General features: G+C 35.8%; 1 long non-coding RNA gene across 1 annotated transcript; it reads left to right on the forward strand.

Annotated features, from left to right (window-relative positions):
• Positions 1-449: 449 nt before the first annotated feature.
• Positions 450-27,962, forward strand: LOC107845779. Its single transcript, XR_001666990.2, has 3 exons — positions 450-786; positions 27,229-27,312; positions 27,674-27,962. It is a non-coding gene; the product is annotated as an uncharacterized LOC107845779 (long non-coding RNA).
• Positions 27,963-27,967: the final 5 nt, after the last annotated feature.

The following is a 27,967-nucleotide window of genomic DNA, read 5'->3' on the forward strand; positions in this document are numbered from 1 at the left end:
GATTTTTTTACAGTGGACCAGTGGATCACTTGTGAATTCTCCATATTTTTTATTTGTTTTTTTACTTGTTGAAATGGACCACATATTCATATCAATTTTATTTTCATCTTACGTATCTTTCTTTTCTAAGAACCTTTTCTATTTAATCGAGTGGAACCAAAGATTTTAATAAAATAGTCAAAATATAAAGAGGTAAACATACAATGAAATCAAGGAAATACAATGTGTGTGTATACACACACATAAAAGTTATATTATTAGCTATTTATATTATATAGTGTAATTTTTTAGTAAAGGAATCTCAAATGGCACCCCTTGGATAAGATAGCTGTGCCGCTGATCGAACAGAAATTTTCGATCGCACAAATTCGTATTACTTATCTTGATCCAGATACAATCTAAAGAACTTTAATTTAACACTACATGTTTCCTCTATAAATAGTGCACTCTGAGAATCTTATTTTCACATCAACCAAAATAACAAACATCATATAATATAACTCACTATTCCTCTCTCAGTGGTATTGAAAGTTGTTGTAATGTTGTTCCTTGCAACGCTTGTGTTCACAGAGCACAATGCTATGGCCGAAGAACGTGATGCACTATGCGTAGCATTATGTACACTAAGGTGCCAAAAAAGGCCTGTGTTCCTAACTAGGTGCCTTGCCTGTTGCGCTGTAATTGGAAATACATGTGAATTAGTTGATACTGAAGCTACAAGACTAAACCATGTTTGTAATGTTGGATGTTCTCTTGGCCATGGCTCCAAATTTCTCATCCAGTATGGTAACTAACACTCCTTGGCTTGTCTCGCTACTTTTGTTTTTGCAATAGTCAGATGCGACTCAATAAAATTGATGGCTTAAGACAAACATTAATATAAGATACCTTAAACATGTATAGGCATAGTTCGTGAGTTGGTTTTCGTCACAAAATTAGTTTTTGACATTGATAAAATGAACGTTGATCCGAGACGGGTAAAATAAACCTGCTGCACAATGCACATATGCTTAAGGTGCAATGTTTACTTCAAATAATTTATAGGTATTTGGACAATATATATATGTATCTCTCTACTTATACAATTGTTTGGAAGTTGCATGACAAACTTTAGTGAGAACTATTGCATAGGCAATGCTCTAGAGAAAGCTGCTTAAGAACAAGTTCTAATATAAATAAGTAAAATTATGGCCACTAAGTATGTGTCTATGACACTACGCTATGCACTTAAGATGCTAAATGCTTTTGTGGTTCTAATTTTCTGTGTCGTGTGTGTAATTGTGTTGTATTGAAGTTATTTCCAACAATATCTATGACCGTACAAAATTTGGGTGTACTAAATAAAACGTATTAAGGGTATCGAGGTATTCAATTATCAAGATGATTCATGATGTTCTCCGAAAGGTCCTACTTTCCTTTTTTGAAATAAAAAATCCATAAAATTCTTGAGGGTATTGTATTAATTAGATGATGCAATGCACAACAGCTTAAACGGACCTCCTACTATAACACATTTTTAGAATAATCTGTATAAAAAGAAAAATAATAACCAAGTTAATTGTCTCAAATTTTATCAACACAACACCAATAGCATACTCAGTTAATTTCAAATGACACTTCTTGGATAAGGATGACTTTATCACCAATCGAACAGAAACACTCCATCACACAAATTCACACAACTTATCTAGATATTGATACAATCTAAAAATCTTTGATTTTACAATATTTCTTTATATATAGTGCACTGTGAGGACCTTATTTTCACATCTACTAAAATGCGAAGATCATACACTATAACTCATTGTTCATGATCTCCCAATTTCAATGAAAGTTGTAATGGTGCTGTTTCTTGCAATACTTGTGTTGAAAGAACATAATGCTATGGCCCAACAACGTGACCCACTATGTGTACTAAGGGGAAATCGGCCATTGTTCTAAATTTCTAGTCCAATATGATAACTGTCACGACAAGAGCCAAGGTCCTGGCCACGATGGGTATCCCGAACCACGAAGTCCCAAGAGACCCCTTATCTTACTGTCATAAGAATAATCCATAGAAAAATTAAAGTGCGGAAGATATAATGAAATTTAAGTTGATCTAATGATCAAAACGTATCAATAATATTATGACAATATAATGATCAAAATGTGTCAATAATATTATGACAATACAATACTCAAATTTCATTTACAAAGACTCTACTGAAAACTAACTTTCTAGGTTGGGACAAGGCTCCTGCCTGGACCATAAACTAAAAGAGTCAACATATGAATAAATTGTCTTCCGAAATATGGATGACTCACCAAATCTGTCATATCCCAAATGTTCTACTGATGAACTGGGTCACAAGACTGTGCCTCAGAACCTGTAGGGAAAGGGGGTCAATACTTGAAAAGTACCAGTATGTAGAACAACCCAAAATAACATATATTTAATGTAACATAATTGAGAGCATTGTGAAGACAATTTAGCATAATATATATAAAAAAACACAGGGCATAACATAAAGAGCTTACAAATCATGTGTGTAAAACATTGACTCAACTCTTTGTTTTAGTTCTGAGCTAGATGGTACATCCTACATTTTTTAAAAGTATCCCACAGGCTATATGGAATCCACCCTTAACTCGGCGGCCAAGCCCCTAACCTAAGTTAGCCGCAAGTGTTGGAGTGTCTGGTCTGGTATACAACTGAACATGGCAAGTATACAATGATAATCCATATTTCAGGATACAATCAATTCTGTGCCAGTAAAACACGGTTTCGAGCAATAAGTTTTCTAAACCCATGCCTTCTTCGGGTAACCATCTAACTCTCTTAGAGCCGATTTTTAGTCTTTTAAAACATGCATCTTTCTTAAAATATGGTCTGATGTCTAAAAAGTCTATAGTCTAGTCTTGTCTGAGTCTGTTATGACATTTATATCAATTGGTATTGCCATACCAAGACTTGCAAGTCATATAAACCATATCATATCATGTCTTAGCATTTTCATTCAAAATGCATTATTGGACCACTAAAATATTTAAACAGTTCAAAGGGTTCTTATTTCAAAAGAACATGAATTGTCTGAGTCTGTCATGACAGTTATCTGAATTGGTATCGTCATGCCAAGACTTGAAAGTCATATAAGTCATATCATATCATGTCTTAGTATTTTCATTCAAAGTGTGTTATTGGACTACCAAAACATTTAAACACTTCAAGATGGTTATTATTTCAAAAGCACATGAATTTATGCCAAACACTCTCTTTCAATACTTTAACACTTGGTGGTAAATTCTTATATAAAATACATTCAATCCTTCATTAGGACAAAAGAGCATTTATAGATTAACAAAAAACTTGAATTTCAGCTTTTAACTATTCATATCAACAACCCCCAACATGTTAAGACAATATATTTCGTAATAAGAAGGGAAATTTCGTAAGTTATTATCTCATTTCAATTTCTCAGGATTCATACACGTGAAGATAATTTAAGTTCATGGAAAAAACCAAAAATAAATACATACTTTCATCAAAATGGATTCATGATACATGAGCTTTAAATAAATTTCAAAATCCATTACATATGCATAATTATATATATTTAAATCTTGTTAAAATGATAACCTTAAGCCCATGAGGTTTAGGATAGTCCCGCATACCTTTTGATGGAGAAAAATTGAAGAGAACGTTGAGAAATTGACCCTTAAAGCTTAAAATCCTTAATCCTAGGTAGTTTCTCCTCTCTTGCTTAAGGAAAGATGATTAGGGATTTTTGTGAGGTGATATAACATGTTTTAAGACCTTATTTTCGTCCAAATGGGGTTGGAAATAGTTTAGGGATGTGAATGGACCTCAATTCCCTTAAAATAAATCAAGACGGAATACTTTTTGACACACAAAAAGGGGTGTGCAGCACGGCCCCATCACGAACTTGAGGGTTTGCAGTGTGGAACCAAAGCAAACCTCAAGGTTCTTGGCGCGGACCTACGCGGACCTGAGACAGTGTCTTACTAAAACTCTCATAACTTTTGATTCAGAAATTGGATTGATGAACGGCCAGCTGCATTGAAAAGAAGACTCGAAGAGATTTAATTTAATGAATAATAAGAAATATAACTCCTTATATTCTAGGAGTAATGATCTCTGGAAGTTGTCTCAAGAAAAATTATATGCTAAAATTAGATATTTTGGAAAATGCTCAACTTAACTTTGAGTTTGGTGACATTTAAGACTTAAATCCTTCTTCAATGAAGTTACCACCCTAAAGAATCATTATTCACACCTATTTCTAAGTAGAAATCATAGGGTTCGGGTCTATATACGGAGGAACAACGGTTAAAACCTTAGCCCAAAAATGAGGGGTGTTATAGTAACTATCACTCTTCTCTTACCTTGCTACTTGTGTTTTTGGAGTAGGTTAGGGTGACTCAATAAAATTGGTGGTCTTTTATTTGGCATGCTATTTAAGAGAAAAAGAAAATTTTTTGAAACTTTTAACCTATAACACTCATTGATATTTGTGTGACTATCAATCATTTCAATAATTTCATTAGAGGTGAAAGGTCAATTTTAAAGTTAAGTTGTTTCTAGTTAGTAAGGTGACAGTCATTTTTGGGCAGACTAAAAAAAATGTGGCACATAAAATGAGAAAGAGGGAGTAATTTTTAATTTCATTAATTTTGTTATGTTTTTTCCGTTTAAATTATAATTTTTCTAAAGTGTCCTCTCAAAATAGTCAAACAAGGAACTTTTCATGGTTCTATAAGTAAATAAAGAGATTAGGGTGTAAATAAGTAAAACAAATAAAGCTAAAATGAAAATCACAAAATAATGTCTATGCTAAGTTATACAATGCAAAGAACTCCATCAATCAAAATTCCCAATCTTTTAACTTAGATTTTGATTATTTCGTGGTATGGTCAAATATCAAGAAGAAATCATCTTCTCAACAGGAAAAAATATTAGGTTCCATAAAAGAGAAAAATGGATAAAGCAATTCTTATTTTTGGAACTAAACCCACTTTGCATAGTAATCTGTACACTTTGGAATCTTATAGATTCACTCTTTATACATTATATAATATAAGACTACTATAAAAAGCATGAACTCTATCTTTGTGGGGCTACATTGGGCTGATAGGTTATGTTGGACTGAGTAAGAAGGTCCAACCACCATCCCTCTAAATGTTGGGATGGGACACTAGACCAAGCTTGGGATAGAAGGTTCGATGGTAAATACCTAATAAAGTGATACAAGAACAACCAATAACGCACAAAACAAACACCCAAAACAGTCCACAAGTTCAAGAGAATCGAGGACCCTTTGAGTCACCCCTCTCAGATTTAAGAACAATAACAAGAACACAAAGTATTGTGGTGTTTAACACCTAATTTTCAGTGATCCACAAATTATATTATCAACACAATATGAGAACAACAATATTACATCAACAAGAAACTCATGGGTTACACTAACAACAACAAAAAATCTGAAACTTACAACAACAATACGAGATAGATAGTTAGACCAAATAAAGAGATAATATTGAGAACTCAAGAATTGTGAGAATCTTGGACCCTTAACACTACCCACGACACAAACCTAACTCTAAAATTGACACAAGAGGGATGTTACCTCCTCTAAATACCAATGTATCAAGCCAATGATGCAACACAAGTGATATCCACACTTGGGCAGCCCTATTTACGGATTGATGGCTCTTCCAAGCCCTACAACTAAGGGGTGTTACACTCCTCACACTAGAGAGAGAGTTTGTCTTACATCAATAAACAACTAAGTTCTAAAAACCCTATCTTGTTCTATTTATATTACATTACAAAAGAAGACAAATAACTACACTACCCTTAATGAGAGGGGTGGCCATGAAGTGCATTTTGGGCAGAGTAAAGTGACCAAAATGCCCTCAATGAATATGGCCCAAAAACCATAAGCTATTAAGTGTCCAAAACCGTTAATCCTCAAGTCTTCAATGCTCCAAGCAATCTTTCACTCACAGCCTTGATGAATGGTATGCTCAATGGTAGGCTCAAAATAGGTCTTCCTTGCATATTTTTGTGCCCTCGGGGTGACCAAGTCTTGAGCCTTTAAGTGATGGTCTCCAATTATGCCTTCAAAAATTAGGGTGGTCATTTGACTTGTATCATTCTCCCCTTCTTGAAAAGGATTCGACCTCGAATCCAAAATTTGCAAGAACGAAGAGAAGACAAACAAGCACAACATCCTCATGACATGAGGGTTAAAGTTAGTACACTAAACAACATCAACATGCCAAGGAAGTACACACTTGAGATATAGCCACACATCCTTGACTTTAATCACGAGGGGCTTAGCAAAAATAATACAAAAGGGTGGTGCCTTAATTGAAAGTAAAGTCCACGCAATACATATAGCAATATCACTCAAACAAGTGGACCGACCAACAACTATCCATCCACATCCTAAGAAGTTACTGGGGTTAAATTGAAGATGTAACCAAGGACTTAGGTCTCGGCTACTCTTATTCTCCCCTAGGGTGCCATTCTCAAGGTTAAGCAAGCCATCTTTATCACCATTGGAAATATCATGCACAAAAAGAGGGTTGAGAAAAGTATTCCACAAGACAACTTCAAATAAAGGGTTCTCATGCATGCACTTACTACTAGTTTCAAAATCTCCACTACGAATATGCCCAACATAAAAAACACTTAAAGAAGAAGTACATATTTTGAAAAAAAAAAAAAAAGTAGATAGAATTTCTAAGAACACATCACCTTCTCTTTCAAATGAGCAATCCTCACTTTGACATAAACTACTACGGGCGGCCAAGGGATCACAAGCAAACCCATCTTTACCAAGACAATCACAATTCATGTTTCCTAAACAATCAAGGACATCGAGGCCTTTTCCACCCGATTGATCATTATCCATATTCTCACTAGTTGTTGGAAACTTATAGACCAACGTAGACTCACCTTGTTTTTTACAAGGGTCAACTAGTGTGTGAATACTCTCGCCACTTGGTAATGGAACCTTAGTCAAGTTATAAGTGCTAGCACTAGATGGACACAAATCATTCTCATGTGGAGAAGCAATTTCATCATCTAAAGGATCAACTAGTGTTTGCGTACCTACAAAAAGAGTTTGGTCCTCATGCAACCTAACAATACCAAGAGTATCACAAAAGGGAGACTGAAGCACCTCTACCCTAGGAAAAGCTGCAACTATACCCACTTGGCTTCTACTAGCCACAACACAACATTCTAAGTCCATAGCAGTGTAAGGAATAGCGTTTTTACCTCGTAGCTCACATGAGCTACGACCTTCCTCTTGTAGTGTGTCCGAGAAGCCTAATTTCACCCTTTGATCTACCATATGATCCAACCTTTCATTTGCTATAGCTAGATCTTGGGACATAGTGTCAAGGTAGGCCAAAATGACATTAGTGGCATTATTGTCCATGGGTTGAGAGGTTGAAGTCGTGGGTTCGGTTGCAATTGTTCCTAAAAAAAAAGAGCAAGCCTACAAAGTAAAACACTAGTTAGTTTGAAACAACCTCACCACACTCTCACACTTGATCGTCTCACACTTGAATTCACAAGTGTTGTAAGTCGGCTTGAAGTTCGTGATGAGTTTAGGGGTGAGTCTACTCCTTGGTCGAAATGTATTCTTTATTTGAAGACTCAAGGAAAGTAATGTCCGAAGTTGAACCAAGAAGTACTATGATTTAAAAACGACAAAAGCACAAAAGAAACGTAGACATAAACAATGGATTCAAAGGACTAATTGACAATCTAGTAGGAGTTTACTAGTTTGTTAATTAGTACTAGAATCAATTAAACGAAATGAAGGATCAACAAATAAAAAACTAAGAAATCTAAAATTTGAACTTAAATATGTTGCGTGAATAGTAAAATGTGATGACATGGCAGCACATAATGGTTGCGATTTTAGACAAGTTGTTATTTTCCAATTGGGAAGTCGTGGTCAATTTTCAATTTGGGAATTGGGGAATTTGTTTAAGGAGGGAAATTCAAACAAGTCTAGGAGTCTTTTTCAACTTCAAGTTTCAAGACTTGACTTTTTTGTACACCCTTAAAACATGGCCCCTTGTATCATGGAAAGTCGTTGGATAGTGATTGTTAAAGTCTTTGGTGGTTGAGAAGTCTTGCAAGACTAACAAATTCATACACCTTTTTCTTCACCTTTTTGGATCAAATAAGCACTTTATTTTTAACAAGGTATGAAGGTTGTGAAAAACATCAAGAACTTTAACAACATTCACCGAGAACAACAACAACAATCTCAAGAAGAACCAACAATTTCCATATGGCTCCTCCCAAATCCACAACAACAATATCTTCGACACTTGGCCAAAACAACTATAACTTCAACAAAGATGTTCTTAGGACACCAACTAACAACAATATCACGTGGTAAAGTTTAGAACAACAACAATTTGAACACCACACGTCCAAAATAGTCTGCCATAACAATGTTCAACAAGAAGTGGCCAAGTCTTATGTTCACAACAACAACACTAACACTTAAAGCTCACACTTAGATATAGACTCAATGTGTAAGTGAAGAACAAAACAAACACTTAGAGACAACAAATACAAGTAAAAATCTTGGCCAATACACAACAAGTGGCCAAGAACACAAGATGGACAGATTGCTCTTTTTACTGGAATTTTCAGTTTTCAACAATAATTTTTTGTTTTTCAAATTTTTCAAGCAAGCTAGCCTAAAATTGATCTTGTGGGAACAAAATAAAGTCATGATATGATACCAAATGATACAAGAACAACCAAGTAAACACAAAAAAAAACACCCAAAAATAGTCCACAAGTTCAAGAGAACCGAGGACCCTTTGAGTGACCCCTCTCGAATTTAAGAACAATAACAAGAACACAAAGTATTGTGGTGTTTAACACCTAATTTCCAGTGATCCACAAACTATATTATCAACACAATATGAGAACAACAATATTACATCAACAAGAAACTCACGGGTTACACTAATAACAACAAGAAATTCGAAACTTACAACAACAATACAAGATAGATAGTTATAGACCAAATGAAGGAACAATATTAAGAACCCAAGAATTGTGAGACTCTTGGACACTTAACACTACCCATGACACAAACCTAACTCTAACGTTGACACAGGAGGGACGTTACCTCCTCTAAACACCAACATATGAAGCCAACAATGCAACACAAGTGATATCCACACTTGGGCAGCCCTAGTTACGGATTGGTGGCTTTTCCAAGCCCTACAACTAAGGGGTGTTACACTCCTCACACTAGAGAGAGAGTTTGTCTTACATCAATAAACAACTAAGTCCTAAAAATCCTATCTTATTCTATTTATATTATATTACAAAAGAAGACAAATGACTATACTACCCTTAATGAGAGGAGTGGTCATGGAGTACATTTTAGGCAAAGTGAAGTGACCAAAATGCCCTCAATGAAGATGGCCCAAAAATTGTGAGCTATTACGTGTCCAAAATCATGAATCCTCAAGTCTTTAATGCTCTAAGAAATATTCTACTCACGGCCTTGATGAATGGTATGCTCAATGGCAGGCTCAAAATGGGTCTTCCTTGCATATTCTTGTGCCCTCAGGGTGACCAAGTCTTGAGCCTTTAAGTGATGGTCTCTAATTATGTCTTCAAAAATTTGGGTGCCCATTTAACTTGTATCATAAAGCCTTCGTGAACACATCAGCCACCTGTAATGCACTGGAAGCAATATGTAAAGAAATGAGACTAGCTTAAAGCATATCCTAAATAAAATGACAATTCGCCTTGATGTGTTTTGTATGCTTATAGAAAATCAGATTCTTAGTAATGTGGATGGTGGAATGATTGTCAAAAAAGATAAAAAAAAAAATGGGGCAAGAGTGAACACCAAACTCTTCAAGAAGGTGAACCACCCAATCTACTTCAATAACCAACTGCCACAAAGCTCTATATTCTGCCGTAGCCAAAGACAAAGTAATATTGGCATATTTCTTACACGTCTAGAAAATGGGATAATAACCTAACAGTAAAATATAACCTTGAGAGATTTACGGGAGCTAGAATAACAAGTCCAATTGGAATCATAATATCCAACGAGATCAAGATAGGAGAATTGGTAAACAATAACCCCAAATGACAAAATACTAGTCAAGTACCTCAAAACATATAAACCAGCTTCAAAATAAGGAATGTGAGGTTGAGACAAAAATTGACTAATATGGGATATCATGTCATGTATGTTGAAGAAAATTTAATTTTTTGACCAACTTTCGAAATAGAGAAGGATCTTGAAGGAGATCTCTAGATTCAATGGACAATTTGAAATGAATGTCCAAATGAGATACCATAGGGTTAGAATCAACACAATTAAATTCAGAATGGAGATCCGAAAGAAACTTTTGTTGATTGACTAGCAACCCCTGAGTTTTTGTAAGGATTTGAAGCCCCAAAAAATAGTGAGCAAGCCCCAAATCCTTAACCTTAAATTGGTCATTCAAAAAATATTTGAGAGCATAAATCTCAAAAAGGTCATCACCAATGACAGAAATTTCTGTCATCAAAATACACAACCACATTAGTAAGAGAAGAATTAGAAAACTTAGTATAAAGGGAATAATCTATTTTATAAGGGAAAAGGTATAACCATTGGATTGAAGAGAAATGGACAACTTTGCATACCATTGCCCAGAGGCTTAACAAAGATCATATAGTGATTTATTAATCTTACGAACAAGAGATGATACAATAGGATTAGAAGGATAAACATGTAACCCAAGAGGAATCTTCATATAGACTTCCTCATTTAGATCAGCATATACAAAGGCATTGTTCACATTCAATTTGAAAAATATCTCAATTCCTTTTAATAGCTACACTAAGAAGGAACTTAATGGTAGTAAGTTTGACAATAGGAGAAAATATTCATTAAATTCAACTTTCTCATCCCAAATGACTAATCTAGTCTTATATCTCTCAATACTTCCATCTTCCTTTTGTTTAATTTTATAGACCCATTTAGAGTGAATCTGCTTCTTCCTAGGAGGTAAGTCAGTAACGTCCCATGTATGATTCGCCTCTAGTGCCTGAAACTCTTTTAACATAATCTAATACCAAGCAAGATTAGAAATTACTTGATGATAAAACTGAGGTTCCAACAAGCAACTCTAGAGACCGGAAGAAGCAACCTTGAAAATAGAACATGTATGCAAATGTAATCCTTTCAATGCAAACGTAATCCTTGTTTATACACAGGTTCATTAATTTTATTGAGTCACCCCAGTTTATAACTTATAGAAGATAAAATAAAAGGTAGGTAATATACATCACATTATTAAATAAACTAATAACTCCCTCTCCCATAAGTTTTCATTATTTACATAATGTACTATTAAAACTGACACTAATATATTGTGTTGTTGTGGATACATTGTAAACAAATAGCCTTTCAGATATATGCAGATGCGCATGTTAAGACGTCCAGATACCTGGTTGAGGTGTCCCGATATACATATATATTGTTCACTCTCAGATATATTACATAGATTCGCATGTACCTGGGGGATTACGACATGCATGTATCCGCATGTATCTAGGGGTTATTATTAAGAAGTGGAATATCATGTAATTAAGTTAAAGTAAAGAAGAATAAGTAAATATGGTAAGATGTTTCAGGACTAATAAGAAGATAGCAAGCTTCTTATATCGATATTTCATTTGAGGGCATTAACTTCATTGAATAGTCCATCCATGATGGAAGATAAAATAAAAGCACACAATACATGCAAGTGGCTAGAAAGACAAGAAGTGTTAGTGAGTTACCCTAGCAAAATTCAGAACAAATTCTGAGAGAACATGAAATAGTACAAAAAGTAGTAGTACGGTTTGGAGTTACAAACTCCTCATTTACAATTGGCGAAAATCAACCAATGAGGCACACAAAAAGTTTTGGAACAGTTTCGTAATCCAGTACACATTTTGTCGGACATGGTGTACCACATCCCAAGAGGCACTTAGTTAAGTCCTTCGGGTCTTTGATTTTAACTGCACATTGTATCAAACATGGTGTACCATAACCAATCATACACTTAAGAAACTTTTCTAGAGGGGAACTATCTATAACTGCGCATACTATCAGACATGTTAATGTACAAGCCATAGCATTGTGCTTTCAAAATAGCATTGCAAGGAATAACACTACAACAACTTTCATTGCCATTAAGAGAGATATAGTTGTTCCTTTTTTTTGGCTGGTGTGAAAATAAACTTGTCATAAGTAACTATTTATTGAGGAAAAATATATCATTATATTGTTTTTAGATTATTATATCTAAGATAATTTGTGTGATGGATAATCAAGGGAGGAGCTAAACGTGATGGATAATCAAGGGAGGAGCTAAACCCTTATCCAAAAGGTTTCAATTGAGACCCCGACTCCCAAATTTGCCCTAAGTTTATACTATATATATACTCAGGGGTGGTATTGTGGGTTCAACATTACCCCATTTGTGATACGATATGAGACCTTTTGGGAAAATTACCCAAAAATTATACTATGTAGGATCTGTTAATGATAAGAAACCTTTAGGGAAAAATTGATGCAGGATTGGCCCAAAGAGCACGATAGCACACCATGTAAGAGTATTTTAGGGCTGATTAAGAATAATAACTAGTATCAAAGCCTGAGTCTGGTGGGATGGGTATGGTGATTGTGGAAAAATGATGGGGTTTGGGATCAGTTTGGTTACCCTTACAAGATTGAAGATACACACACATGGAGAAGCTAGTTGCGGGCTTAATTCGGTTTTCATAAAAATATTCAAACGATGTAGTGGTACATAGTGAATTTTGGTGACCCGTGGGTTGTGGTGATGGGCTACGTGGAACTTAGTTCGTGGAGGACATAGTTGATTATGCGAATAAAAGTCCCGCATTAGTAACTGAAAAGCCTGAAAGGTACATATAAGGTATGAAATCTCTACATAGTATAATGTCGGTTTTGGGCAGGGAGGGCTCAATATTCTTGGTTGCCTAAAGTAAAAATTCAAAATGATCCCTTAAAGGAAAAAAAGATTTTTGTGTAGCTTTTTTTAGTTTGAAGTTTATTTCTATAGCTTTTTGAGATGAAAATGTAATGATCCATTTTGTCATTACTAAATTATTCATAATAAATTCATGAAAATTAATCCTCAATATTAACTCGGGTTCAAAATAGCCAATATTCTATTTATTATGTCGCCTTGAATTTTTCAGCGAAGATTCTAGCCTTCGGATATGTCTACATAGACTCAAGATCGATGAATTTAATTATTCATGAGTGCTAATATCAACAATTTAGTTTGAAAGTTCTTTAGTTAAGAATTAAGGTCGTACAATATCCCTAACACAAAGTTAAGTTTAAAACTTTCTTTCCGATACAGCTTCGACATGGGTTTCTATTAAGGCTAAATTAAAATGATCATATCTCATAGAATATAAAGATTTAAGGGATCCAATACCTATTAAATTAAAGATCTCTTAGTCATGTTTCCAACACAATAAACCGTTCACCAATTTGAATTCGGAGTAAAAAATTATGACTATTTTACTAAGCACTATCCGGGCTGAAATGGGATTTCGCTATAGCGAAAATTCTGATGGTATTTAAATCAAATTCAGTCGTATTTTAGGTCTAAAAATCTCAAGTTTCATTATCCAACCCTAGAAAGATGATTTCACAAATCTTAAGGTGAAAGTCCTTTATTGAGGTAAGTTTTTTCATTATTTTTTTCCATCTTTTAATCCTTCAACATCTTAAAATCTTTAGTGTTATGAATCAGGCAGAAATAAGGCAAACCACAAGCAGAAAGAAAATAAGAACACACAAATTTACGTGGAAACCCTTGCAGGAAAAACCAAGGACAGAGCCAGAGGAATTTCACTATGAAAGGAGAGGAGTACAATGTGGAGAGACGTACTTTCTGAATACACAAAACAACCCACTAAATGCACTTATATAAAATGTGAATACAAATAAGTCCTAGGCCCAAAAAACATAAGGGTAAATACCGCGGGGGATTTGCTCTTGCACCCCTATCGGGATCAGTGGTGGGCTCTGAGATCAGGCCGATACCACTATTGACCCCATTGAAAATCACAAACATGGTTCGCACCATGAAACTTTTGGGGCTGGATCAACAAAATTTGGGTCACAACTCTAACAATCTATACTTTGACATAAATTCTTATTCAGAACTCAAATCCATTTCAAGACAAACTCTACACCTCTTCCATAAAAGCCCCAAAGGGCATATCTTAACAGCTAACACTAACCAAGTCCAAATAATGCTCAAACTTGGCACTTGGTAGTGTCTTGGTCATCATATCACCAGGATTATCATGAGTACTAATCTTGCTCACCACAATATCACCACGACCAATAGTTTTACATATAAAATGATACCGAACAACGATGTGATTTGTCCTCTCATGAAACATCTAATTTTTTGTAAGGAAGATAGCACTCTAAATGTCGTAAAAGACTATAGTAATCTGTAAGTCTTTGCTAAGTTCACCAAACGGACCCTTCAACTAAATATCTTCCTTGAACGCCTCTGTAATAGCCATATATTCTTCCTTAGAAGTTGACATAGCAATCGTAGTCTGTAAGGTAGCTTTCAAATAATAGCACAAACACTAATGGTGAAAACATATCCTGTAAGGGATCTCCTTTTATCTTGATATCCTGCGAAATCAGAATCAACATCCCCGATTACTCCATCTCTATTTCGCTCAAACTGCAAACAAACATCAGCAGAACCATGAAAGCATCTAAAAATCCACTGAACTACTTTCTAATGTTCTTTGCCAGGATTTGTCATGTATCTACTAACTGCACTGATAGCATAAGATAAATTTGGCCGGGAACACAACATCACATACATAAGAGACCCGACGGTACTAGAATATAGAACTCAAGACATATAGTCACGCTCATCATCTGTCTTTGGAGATAAAATGGCTGAGAGTTTGAAGTGAGCTGCCAATGGGGTACTTACAGGATTAGCTTTTTGCATATTGAACCTGCGAAGCACTTTTTAAATATATCTTTTCTGACTCAAGTATAACTTACAATTCTTTCTATCCCTCAGAATCTCCATGACAAGAATCTTCTTTGCTCCTCCTAGATCCTTCACATCAAACTGCTTACTGAGTTAGGCTTTGACTTTTATTATCTCTCTCATATCCTTTGTTGCAATCAATATATCATCAATATACAAGAGAAGATACACGAATGAACTATCACTTACCTCCTTGAAGTAGACACAACTATTATAGTTGCTCCTCTGAAACATATGTGAGATCATACAAGATTCAAATCTCCTATACCACTGGCTAGGTGACTACTTTAAGCCATAAAGAGACTTTTTCAGCAAGCATACATAGTCTTCCTCTGAGACTACAAAGCCCTTTAGTTGCTGCATATAGATTTCCTTCTCAAGTTCTCCATGTAAGAATATAGTTTTGACATCCAACTGCTCAAGCTCAAGATTATGCATGCCACAATAACAAGCAATGCTCGAATCACACTATGCTTTACAACTAGAAAAAACACATCTGTGAATTCAATACCTGGAACCTGACTGTAACCTTTAGCAACTATTCTTTCTTTGTACCTAGCATCTTTAACTCCCGATATTCCTTTATTCTTTTTTAGTACCCACTTGCAATGGATAGTTTTCTTATCTTTAGACAATCTCACCAGATCCCAGTTTCATTCTGATGAAGTGATTCCATCTCCTCCTACATAGCAATCATCCATTGACCAAAATTATCACAACTAATTGCCTCTGAGTAAGAAGAAGGATCTTTACTGGAATCAATGCCTTCTGCTACACTCAATGCATAAGTAACCAAATCAGCTTCAACATACTCCTAAGGAGGTCTAATATCTCTTCTAGGCCTGTCTTTAGCAATAGAATATTATGGCGTCACTGGTGGTGGAGAAGAAATAGTATCCTCTATATCTCCAGGCTAGACTAAAAATTAGGCACTGGTGTAGACTCTGCTCCAATCTACAATTCAACATGGGTTCTTGACTTTTGCTGGTTCATGTCACTAAGCTCATCTGGGGGCGAAGCACTAGATTCGGAGGGAGCCCGAAGTATGGTATCTTTATCAAACTTAACATCCCTGCTAATTATAACCTTTTTGCTTTCTGGACACAACCATAGATAAGAATTTGATAGATCTAGGTTCCAACTTCCATTATCAACATGAGTATACACAGGATATCCAAATATCCTCAAATAAGAATAACTAACAGGAGTACTAGACCATACCTCTTGTGGAGTCTTTTTATCAATCGTGAATGAGGAAGAGTGGTTAATAAGAAGACAAGCTGTGGAAGTAGCTTCAACCCAAAAAGACTTGGGTAAACCAGCATTAGAGAGCATAGAACGCACCTTCTCCTTTATAGTCCTATTCATTCATTCAGCCACACCATTCTACTGTGGAGTATGATGAACTGCCAAATGCCTTACAATTTCTTTTGACTTACACAAAGCATTTAATTGTATGATGAACTGCCAAATGCCTTACAATTTCTTTTGACTTACACAAAGCATTTAATTCATTAGAACAGAGCTCTAAAGCATTATCGGTTCGAAGGTGTTTTACCTGTTTCCCTATCTACTTTTCAATCATAGTCTTCCACTTCTTGAAAGTAGGTAACACATCATTCTTTTATTTTAGATAGAACACCCAAACTTTTTTAGAATAGTCATCAATAATAGTCAACAAGTAATTAGAGCCTCTTCTAGAAGTTACTCTAGCAGGACCCTATATATCAAAATGAATGTAATCAATTGTGCCCTTAGTTGAGTGGATGCCTTTAGTAAATCTAACTCTCTTCTACTTCTCGAAAATGTAGTGGTCTTAGAAATCTAATTTTTTGGTACTCTACCCATCAAGAATTCTTTTCTTTCTTAGTTCAGGCATCCCTTTTTAACTCATATGCCCCAGGCACATATGCCAAAATTTAGCAACGTCACTTTCTAATAGAGAGAAGGTAAAAATAGTTGCATCACCTGTAATAGTGGAGCTTTGTAGGATATACTAATTTCCATACTTTCTCTATCCCTTCATTATAATAAGAGAACCTTTAGTAACCTTCAGGACTCCACCTTCACAAGTGTACCTATAACCATTCGAAATAAGGGTACTTAAGGAAATAAGATTTCTCTTTAGGTCTGGGATATACCGTACATCACCAAGTGTCATCACAACCCCATCAAACATATTAATCCTGATTGTTCCAATACCAGCTATTTCATAAGGTGTGTTATTTCCCATCAACACGGAACCTTTGGAGACTGTTTCATATGCTGTAAACCAATCTTAATTGCAACACATATGAAATATTTAAGCTGAATCAAGAATCAATCCTAAAAGAGTTTCGAGTTACCATCAAAACTACCAATAGTTCTCCATCACTACCACAATCTTCCATAAAATTGGCTTCACCAAACTTTTCTGGTTGGTTTTTCTTCAGTTTTGGAGCTTTTTTTTTCTCTCTATTCTTTAGCTTCCAGTACTCAGATTTGATATGGCCCTTCTTCTAGCAGTAATTACAGGTTTTATTTCTATTTTGGGATTTGTACCTAAACCTATCATCACCCCCAAAATTTCTCTCATGAGTTCTTTCTCGAATAATGAGACCATCTCATTGAGTCTCCGACCTATTCACAAGATGTTTCATCTTCTTCTTAGAGAACAATGCATCATAGACTTTATCTATGGTCAGGGTATCACAACTATATAAAATCATATCTGTAACACCTTGATTTTTTGAACCGAAATGCTACATGGTGCTCATGACCCCGAAGGACCATAAGCTAACCCATGAATGATATCTGTACCTGTACACTACATAATATATGAATATAAATGCAGAAACATGAACTGAAAGGCCATAAGGTTCAATACTAAATATAATCTAAATAATAACAATGTCTGAATAATGTGGTATCACAATACCAAGAAAAAACTAAAATACTGAAGTTTGAATCTAGTCTGTAATCTAGTCTGCATCTAGTCTAAAAGCCTCTACTATCTGAATAATCTGAATAAGGAGTAGATGGGACATATCCCCAGCTAATGAACTAATCAATGAGAAAATAAAGAAATAATCATGTCCTTAGAGGATGAGGACTCACATCTAACTCTAACTGCTAAAATCTGCAATGTTATGCTGCTTTGGAAATCATGCCTCTGAACCTATGGCGTAAAATAAAACCCCATAGCGCGAATGCATCAGTACGTCTGAATGTACTGAGTATGCAAGTGATGTAGGCTAAATGTAAAGGGTTATATGCATGATTAATGCTGACTAATATGAACGTGAGAATACATACATGCATAAGTAACAGAAACTGAACTCGTAGTGATATTAACTACTGAGTCTGAATGCTGACAACATGAGTTTACTGATACTGAGATACTAAATAGAGAAACAACTATTTCTGACAGTTCAAATTATGAAGAACTAGTCTAATTGAGTGTGTCTAATAGTCTTGAAACTGAATACTAATAACGTAAGTTATTATTACTGGTATAACTAATATAACTGTGATGATCGGCCTAACCGATGTAACTGATACTGAGCGACTGTATTTGACAGTCTAGGTTTTGATGGAACTATCTAAGTTTCATTCTGTCTGGAGTAACTAAATCTAAGATAACTCCTACCTAGTGGGTGATCTCTAAATCTGATAATACTGATATTAATTAACCATAGTTGAGATCAATTCTATCTAATGGGTGATCCCGAAGTCTATTTATAATGATAAGGATTAACCGTATCTAATAGTTCTGAATCTATGTTACTAAGCTGAAATGACTGTATCTGATAGTCCTAATTTCGTAACTGAAACTGTGGGATGTACTCATCTAACCGACATGCCCCATGTTAAGCTAACTGGGGTCCAACCTGTAACCCCAGTTGGAAGGGTGTCAGTACCGCGCCACTGGTAAAGACAACTGCTGTGGAGTCAGTCCTAATCTAGCGGGTGACCCCTGGGACCAGTCCTATACATTTAAATGTACTAATGGGTGATCCCTAAGTATGTCAGTCCTATCTAACAGGTGTCATCTCGTACCTACGCTGGCTACGTAGTTTTTGAACTTAGGAATTATTTTTAGGGATCTCAGTCCTATCTATCGGGTAAGCCCCTATCCCTAGGTTTGCTCGGTGCTGAATCCTAGTCCCATCTGAAAGACACTGAACTGATTAACTAAACTGAACTGAATTGGACTAAGTTTACTAGGTTCCATGACTGATAGAATACTACTGAAATCTGATAGCTAACTGAGTTCATGAGATTTCTGAGATTAATGGGAACACTGAGCTTACTAAGATTACTGAGTACTGAGATCACTGAGATTGCTGAACTACTGAGACTGCTAAGATTTCTAAGTTTTTCTTGAGTCACATCACTAACTAAATTCTATAGATCATGGCTTGACTGAGAGTATCGTGATAACATGACATGGCTCTAGGCATACAGCTATATTTTTTTCGGGTACAAGTACCCCCAGGACTCGATGGAAGAAAAATGACACACATGATACTTCTTGATCATAGGAATAGAATCCATAAATCATGATACCATAAATAAAGGATTTCATACTACACATGGTTCTCAACATCTTATACATGAAAGGGAATGCGTATAACATGTAAATACTTGCATAACTTCAATGTCATGGGCATTCCACATCACAATAATCAATACTCAACAAAAGCATGGAATTTATGTTAAATTATAAGGGGTAGCATGGACTTGTCATTTAAGTACTATTAAGTCATAAGAAACATGATTTTATCATTCTAGGCATTTCACTAAACATCTTACATGCACACTTTATGGCATAGGTGAAATCATCAATTTAATCATCTTAAACCACCCCAAAACTCGTGGTTTCAACTAACATGCTCACATACTTCATAGAAACACAAAAAGATACAATCTTGAATCACCAATAACAACCATCAACACAAACATAATCATACAACACATAAAAATTAGAATTTGTTATGTAAAACTTGATTCTTGAGCTCCACAAATGAAAGAAAGCCGTGGATGAACACTATGCATACCTTATTTCGTGAATCTATGATGGTTAACGAAGAAATTTTCTTGAAATTGAATCTTCTATGAAAGTCCTAGCTTGTGTTCCTGAGAGTTTTTGAGAGAAACATTAATATTTTGGATGAATTAAGGCTAAATCTCGTGTTTGGGAGCTTATATAAGGGTGGGAGGATGACCAAAATACCCCTCAAAACGCAGAGGTTGAATGCTAAAAATTAGGTACCCACCAGACTTCCAAGGCCTCGCCCTGCCTATAGAGTCGGGAACCCAGGGCGGCACCCTGCTTATAGCAGTGCTAAAGCCTGGGCGGCGCCCTGCTATTGCCGTGAGATACTATTTTGGGCACCTAAACATGCCCTTACGCTATCCAAAAAATTCCAAAACTTACTCGAGATGTACTATGACCTTGTCCCACAACGCAACTTGAAAATTAGAAAATGAAGGTCGGGAAGGTCGTCAAATAAATCCTCAAAGTTTGGAGGTCTAAAATGAGACTAAGTATTGAACACTTGAAAAATAAAATTCTAAGTCTTGGAGCTTGTAAAGCGTAACGAGATAAATTCCAGACTTAGGATTTTATGGGGTATTACAATATCTCCCCCTTGAGAACATTTGTCCTCGAATGAGACTAACTAAGAAAGAAAATAATAAGTTGGACATGAATTAACTGAAACGTGATCTTAAGACTGACATGACTGATAAACTGATTCATACTGAACATGTACATCTGATGCATGTTTAACTGATTTATGAATGCATAACTGAGCATTCTGATGAGCTGAGGTTCTCACAATGAGAATGTATGTCTGATACATATAAGATCTGAAGCTATTCGTAAGCTGAATTCTCATAATGGATATGTATATCTAATGCATGGGTGCGTGACTGAACTGGCTCTTGTAAGCATGACTGATTATGCAATGGTATTTTATAACAATTTTATAACAGAAACATGAGCGAGAAATTGAATACCAAGTTTGTACTGAAAACTGAGCATGAAGCTGCATAAGTTCAAAGAGGACTGTTACTTTAAGCGGAAATGCTAATGAACCTGAGATCGTTTACTAAACATGCATGAGCGGAAACAGGAGAGAATAACTGAGTATGACACGTGACATATGAACTGAACAACATAAATTGAGCTGAGCTTCAGTATACTTGGCTTATAGCTGAGGCTAGAATTTTTAAGGGTCAACTTATGAGTACTCTATACTCTAAACTGGATTCGTTATGCGAAGAAAAATTGAATGAGTTAAGACACGAGAGCGTTAAGGGTTTATGGGGTATCTCCCCCTTGGTATACTATGTCCCTCTAAGAATGCTCACCTTGCTGAGACACTGGGGCGATGCACAAGGCATCTACAAACTAGATTATAATTGATTCTAGAGAGTCTAAAACTAATGCATGATGCATGAACTGAACTGAAATTGCAACTACTAGAAGATTCTACCTTGGAATAGTTACATTCCCTGATATCTCGGATAGCATGAATATATGCAAGGATAAGAAAAATAAACTATACGATCTGACTGCTTGATTGCTAAACTGACTTGCTAGTTTTACTAGCTAACTCGTGTTGAAACATAAGCTCAAAGAGAGAAAGAGATCTAACAATGCATACCATGAACATGAAAAACTTGTAACATACCCGAATCTAGGTCAGGGAAACTTTTCATATCATGACGGGTCTGGAGTACATAAAGTCTATTCTGACGCTGACCACTCTTGGTGCCTTACTGACACAAATCTTTACCCCTCTGTGCTAGAACTCTACACTCTCGCATCCTGTGGTTTGGCGTGCCATACCCAAATCATACATCATTACCTTCCCTACGTGCACCTAGGTGATTCTTACCACTCTTTTTGAAAAGCGGATAAGTAATACTCCTATTCTCACTACCCTGGGCCTCGAAGCCTGGCGCCCCATCATGACGGTCATTTCTGGACTTGGGTACTGGTGTACTAGATGAGGATGGGGCTGGGAATGAAAACTTCTAACTATGCTGTGAACGGTTACCACCCTGTGACTTATGTTGAGCAAAGATAAAACTACCTGTCCTTGCTCTCTTACTCTGTCTCTCCCTCATCCTAATCTTCTGCTCCTCTATCTGTTGAGCATGAGTCATAGGCCTGGCTAAAGTCATATCACTGTTCAGCATTGCAGACCTACACTCATTTACCATGCTGTCATTTACCCCTGAAATGAACTTACTCATCTTTGCTTTGTTGTCTGCAAACACATGAGGGGCATATCTGGATAATTGAGTAAACCTGAGAGAATACCCTTTCACCGTCATATTTCCCTACCTGAGATTGATGAACTCTAGCACCTTAGCTTCGCTAAGCTCTAGCAGAAAGAATCTATCAAGGAAAGCAAAGGCAAACTTCTCCCACTCTATAGAACCTGTATCATCTAACCTTTCTGACTTCCACTGTTTGTACTAGGTATAAGCCACATCTTGTAAATGATATACGGCTAACTCAACACTCTTTACAGTAGTCACCCTCATGATATTTGTCACCTTCTGAACCTAATTTAAGAATTATTGAGGGTTCTTATCTGACTTAGACCCTATGAAAAAAAGAGGATTCATTCGAGTGAAGTCTCGAATTCAAGCTGCAGCTGAATTGGCCACTGGGTTAGTTGGAATGACAGCTGGTCGCTCATTCTGGGTGGCAACTGGTTGAGCAAGAGTGGTGAATATGGTCCTAAACTCCGCATGAGAAATATGATCACCTAAAGGGTCTTCGAGTTGGGGGGCTGACTGATTCTCATTTCTTCTTTTAGGAGGCATATTCTGTAGAAGAAAGGGAGAAATAGGTTAGATAGAGAGATTGACTTGAGATTATGCTCACTGGCACGACGAATCCTGAAAGAAGGGAAACTATTCATAAAACATCTAATAGCCTCATGCACATAAGTGTGGTGAACATCACACCCATGTACAAAACTCTACTATATGTGGCTTTCAGACTTCCTAGGACATTAATGAACCTTAGGCTCTGATACCAAGTTTATAAAGCCTCGATATTCTAAATCAGAATGCTACACGATGCTCATGACCCTGAAGGACCATAGGCTAACCCATGACTGATATCTGTACCTGTATACTGCATAATATATGAATATAAATGTGGAAACATAAATTGAAAGGCCATAAGGTTCAATACTAAATAGAATCTGAATAATAATAATTTATGAATAACGTGGTATCATAATACCAAGACAAAACTAAAATATTGAAGTCTAAATCTAGTCTGAAATCTAGTCTGCATCTAGTCTGAAAGCCTCTACTATCTGAATAATCTGAATAAGGAGCTGATGGGACATGTCCCCAACTAACTCTAGCTACTGAACTGATCAACAAGAAAATAAAAGAAACAATTATGTCCTCGGAGGATAAGGACTCACTTCTAACTCTGACTGCTAAAATTTGCAATGCTACTGTTGCTCTGAAACTCGTGCCTCTGAATCTATGGCATAAAATAAAACACCATATGCAAATACATCAGTACGTCTGAATGTATTGAGTATACAAGTGAGGTAGGATAAATGCAAAGGCTTATATGTATGAATAATGCTGACTAATATGAACGTGAGAATATATATACATGCATAAGTAACAAAAACTGAACTAGTGGTGATACTAACTGCTGAGTCTGAATGCTGACAACATGAGTCGACTGATACTGAGATATTGAATAGAGGAATAGCTATTTTTGTAAGTTCGAATTATGAAGAACTAGTCTGATTGGCTATGTCTAACAGTTCTAAAACTGAATACTAATAACATAAGTTATGATTACTATTATAACTGATATAACTGTGATGATCGGCCTAACCAATGTAACTGATACTAAGCAACTGTATCTGACAGTCTAGGTTCTGATGGAACTATCTGAGTTCCATTCTATCTAGAGTAACTAAATCTGAGATCAGTCCTACCTAGCGGGTGATCTCTAAATCTGATAATACTGATACTAATTGACCATAGTTGAGATCAGTCCTATCTAATGGGTGATCCCGAAGTCTATTTATAATGATAAGGATTTACTGTATCTAACAGTCCTAAATCTATATTACTTCCGTAACTAAAACTATGGGATGTATTCATCTAACCGATATGGCCAATTCTAAGCTAACTGGGGTTCAACCTGTAACCCCAGTTGGAAGGGTGTTAGTACCGCCCCACTAGTAAAGAAAATTGATGTGGATTCAGTCCTAATCTAACGAGTGACCCCTGGAACCAGTCCTATATATTTAAATGTTCTAACGGGTGATCCCTGAGTATGTCAGTTCTATCTAATGGGTGACATCTCGTACCTACACTGGCTACGTAGTTCTGGAACTTAGGAATTTTTTCTAGGGATCTCAGTCCTATCTATCGGGTGAGCCCCCATCCCTAGGTTCGCTCGGTACTGAATCCTACTCCCATCTAAAAGACACTGAACTGAACTGAATTGGACTGAGTTTACTGAGTTTCGTGACTGATGGAATACTATTGATATCTGATAGCTAACTGAGTTCATAAGATTTCTAAGACTAATGGAAACACTGAGGTTACGGAGATTATTGAGTACTGAGATCACTGATATTACTGAGACTGCTGAGATTTCTGAGTTTTTCCTGAGTCACATGACTAACTGAATTCTATAGATCATGGCTTGAATGAGAGTATCGTCATAACATAACATGGCTCTAGGCACACAACTATATTTTTTTCGGGTACAAGTACCCCCAGGACTCGATGGAAGGAAACTGACACACATGACACTTCTTGATCATAGGAATAGAATCCACAATTCATAATACTATAAATAGGGGATTTCATACTACACATGGTTCTCAACATCTTATACATGAAAGGGAATGCATATAACATATAAATACATGCATAACTTCAATGTCATGGGCATTCCACATCACAACAATCAATACTCAACAAAAGCATGGAATTCATGTTAAATCATAAGGGGTAGCATGGACTTGTCATTTAAGTACTATTGAGTCATAATCATTCTAGGCATTTCATCAAACACCTTACATGCACACTTTATGGCATAGGTAAAATCATTAATTTAATCATCTTAAACCACCCCAAAACTCATGGTTTCAACTAATATGCTCACATACTTCATAGAAACACATAAAGATACAATCTTGAATCACCAATAACAACCATCAACATAAACATAATCATACAACACATAAAAATCATAATTTGTTATTTAAAACTTGATTCTTGAGCTCCACAAATGAAAGGAATCCATGGATGAACACTACGCATACCTTATTTCGTGAATCTACGATAGTTGACGAAGAAATTTTCTTGAAATTAGATCTTATATGAAAACCCTAGCTTGCGTTCTTGAGAGCTTTTTAGAGAAACATCAATATTTTGGATGAATTAAGGCTAAATCCTATGTTTGGGAGCTTATATAGAGGTGGGAGAATGACCAAAATACCCCTCAAAATCCGGAGGTTAAATCTTGAAAACTGGGTACCCACCGGACTTCCATGGCATCGCCCTGCCTATAGCGCCAGGGAACCAGGGCGGCACCCTACTTATAGTGGTGCTAAAGCCTGGGCGATGCCCTTCTATCGCCCTGAGCTACTATTTTCGGCACCCAAACGTGCCCTTACACTATCCAAAAAATTTCAAAATTTAACCGAGATGTACTACGACCTTGTCCCATCACACCACAACTTGAAAATTAGAAAACGGAGATCGGAAAGGTCATCAAATAAATCTCCGAAGTTCAGAGGTCTAAAATGAGACTAAGTGTTGAACACTTAGAAAAAAATTTCTAAGTCTTGGAGCTTGTAAAGCCTAACGAGCTGAATTTCAGACATAGGATTTTACAGGGTATTACAATATCCCTAAAGGTCGTGTATGATGCAGGAAGCAAACACAACAAAATCAACTCTAAATCTTTGTCATTGTACTTAACCTTCAGAGTCTCTAAATCAGAGACGATTTCTTTAAAGATAGATAGGTGATCTTCCAAAGACGCACCCTCAGACATATGATGGAAATAAAGTCACTGTTTGAGATGCAACTTACTTGTTAGGCTCTTCATCATGCATAAAAATTCCAGTTTCTACCACAATGCAGCGGCAGTGGTCTCTTTTAAAACATCATCTAGAATCTGATTGGATAGGTGAAGGTGGATCTGTGATAGAGCCTTCCAATCCTTACTTTGTTTGTCCTCATCCATCCATGATTAAGGCATCTTCTCAAACCTAATAAAGCATCGTCCAAATCCATCTACGCGAGCATAATCCGCATCTTAACCTGTCATAACGAAAATCTAGTGTTGCGATCCAACAACGAAATATCATACTTCATGATTGCCATCCCTGAGAAAATAATCGAATAAGATCTGATACCAATTTGTTATGAATCGGGCAGAAATAAGGCAAACCACAAGCAGAAAGAAAACAAGAACACACAGATTTACGTGAAAATCCTTGCGGAAAAAACTACGGACAGAGGCAGAGGAATTTTACTATGAAAGGAGAGGAGTACAATGTGGAGAGACGTAATTTCTAAATACACAAAACAACCCACTAAATGCACTTATATGATATGTGTATACAAATAAGTCATAGGCCCAAGAAAATATAAAGGTCCATACCGCGGGGAATTCGCCCCCGTACCCCCATCGAGATCAGTGGTTGGCTTCGGGATCAGGCCAATACCACCACAGACCCCATTGAAAATCACAAACATAGGTCGCACCACGAAACTTTCTGCCCCGGATCAACAAAATTCGAGTCACAACTCTAACATATATTAACTGACGCAATATATACGTGCAAAGCACGTACAATAGACTAGTTTTTAAAATTATGTATTCGACATGTGTCATGAGTATAAGTTTGGAGATTTGAGAGTTCTCAAAGATAGCACTATGATTTTAAAAGAAAAATTCAAATGCTAAATTCTGATATTTTGATGTATTTTAATTTTGGTTCTTTATTTTGGTAAAAAATTTATATTGTATTTTATGATTTACTACGCTAATTTATAGATCACAAAGTCATATTTTCTTTCAATCTCCTATTGCAGAGAATGCATTGGATTGTTGTGATTGAAGTTTCAATTTGAGAATTTAACTCCGGACGTCGAAGGATAAATAAAAACCATCAACAGGTAAATTTTCTATTGATCTTTTTTCATCTTATTTGTTTATATTTTTACAATTTATGATTGTTTACATAATTACAAATTCTTGTTCAAAAGATGTTTATTTGCAATACCTTATAATTTTGTTGTTGAAATTAGCTTCCTTTTTTTTTCCGTTATAAAAAATAAAAATTAATTCTTTTTTGTTCCAGTTTGAAATTAAGCATAAATGTTATTGAATTTTTTGTGCTTCATTAATTAAATTCTAATAAAATTGTCACTAACACTCTACAAAAGATAACATTGTCGATCATTATTTTTCAAATATTTAAGAATTTAATATTAATTAAAAATCTCCTAATTAAATTTTTCCTGTATGATCTGCTAGAAAATGGAGATCGGCACCAATAAATGCATTTGTATGGGATGATCCTGCATCTATTGTTGAAATAGAATCGAAGGATCCACTTATTCTTACATATGATCTTTTTCATGAATTCGACATCAACGATCAAGGATCATCCTTTAACCAACGGCCATTAAGTGTGAACTTTGAAGAGTTAACTAACTTAATTTGTTATGTTCAAAGTGTAAATCTTGTAAAAGAGAGCAATGCAAGGCAACATTTTGATGATAATGTTGAGAGACAAGTAAGAAATAATTTGGTTACAATACAACTAGA

The sequence above is a fragment of the Capsicum annuum genome, chromosome 10 (genome assembly GCF_002878395.1).
Source record: "Capsicum annuum cultivar UCD-10X-F1 chromosome 10, UCD10Xv1.1, whole genome shotgun sequence".
NCBI lineage: Eukaryota > Viridiplantae > Streptophyta > Magnoliopsida > Solanales > Solanaceae > Capsicum > Capsicum annuum.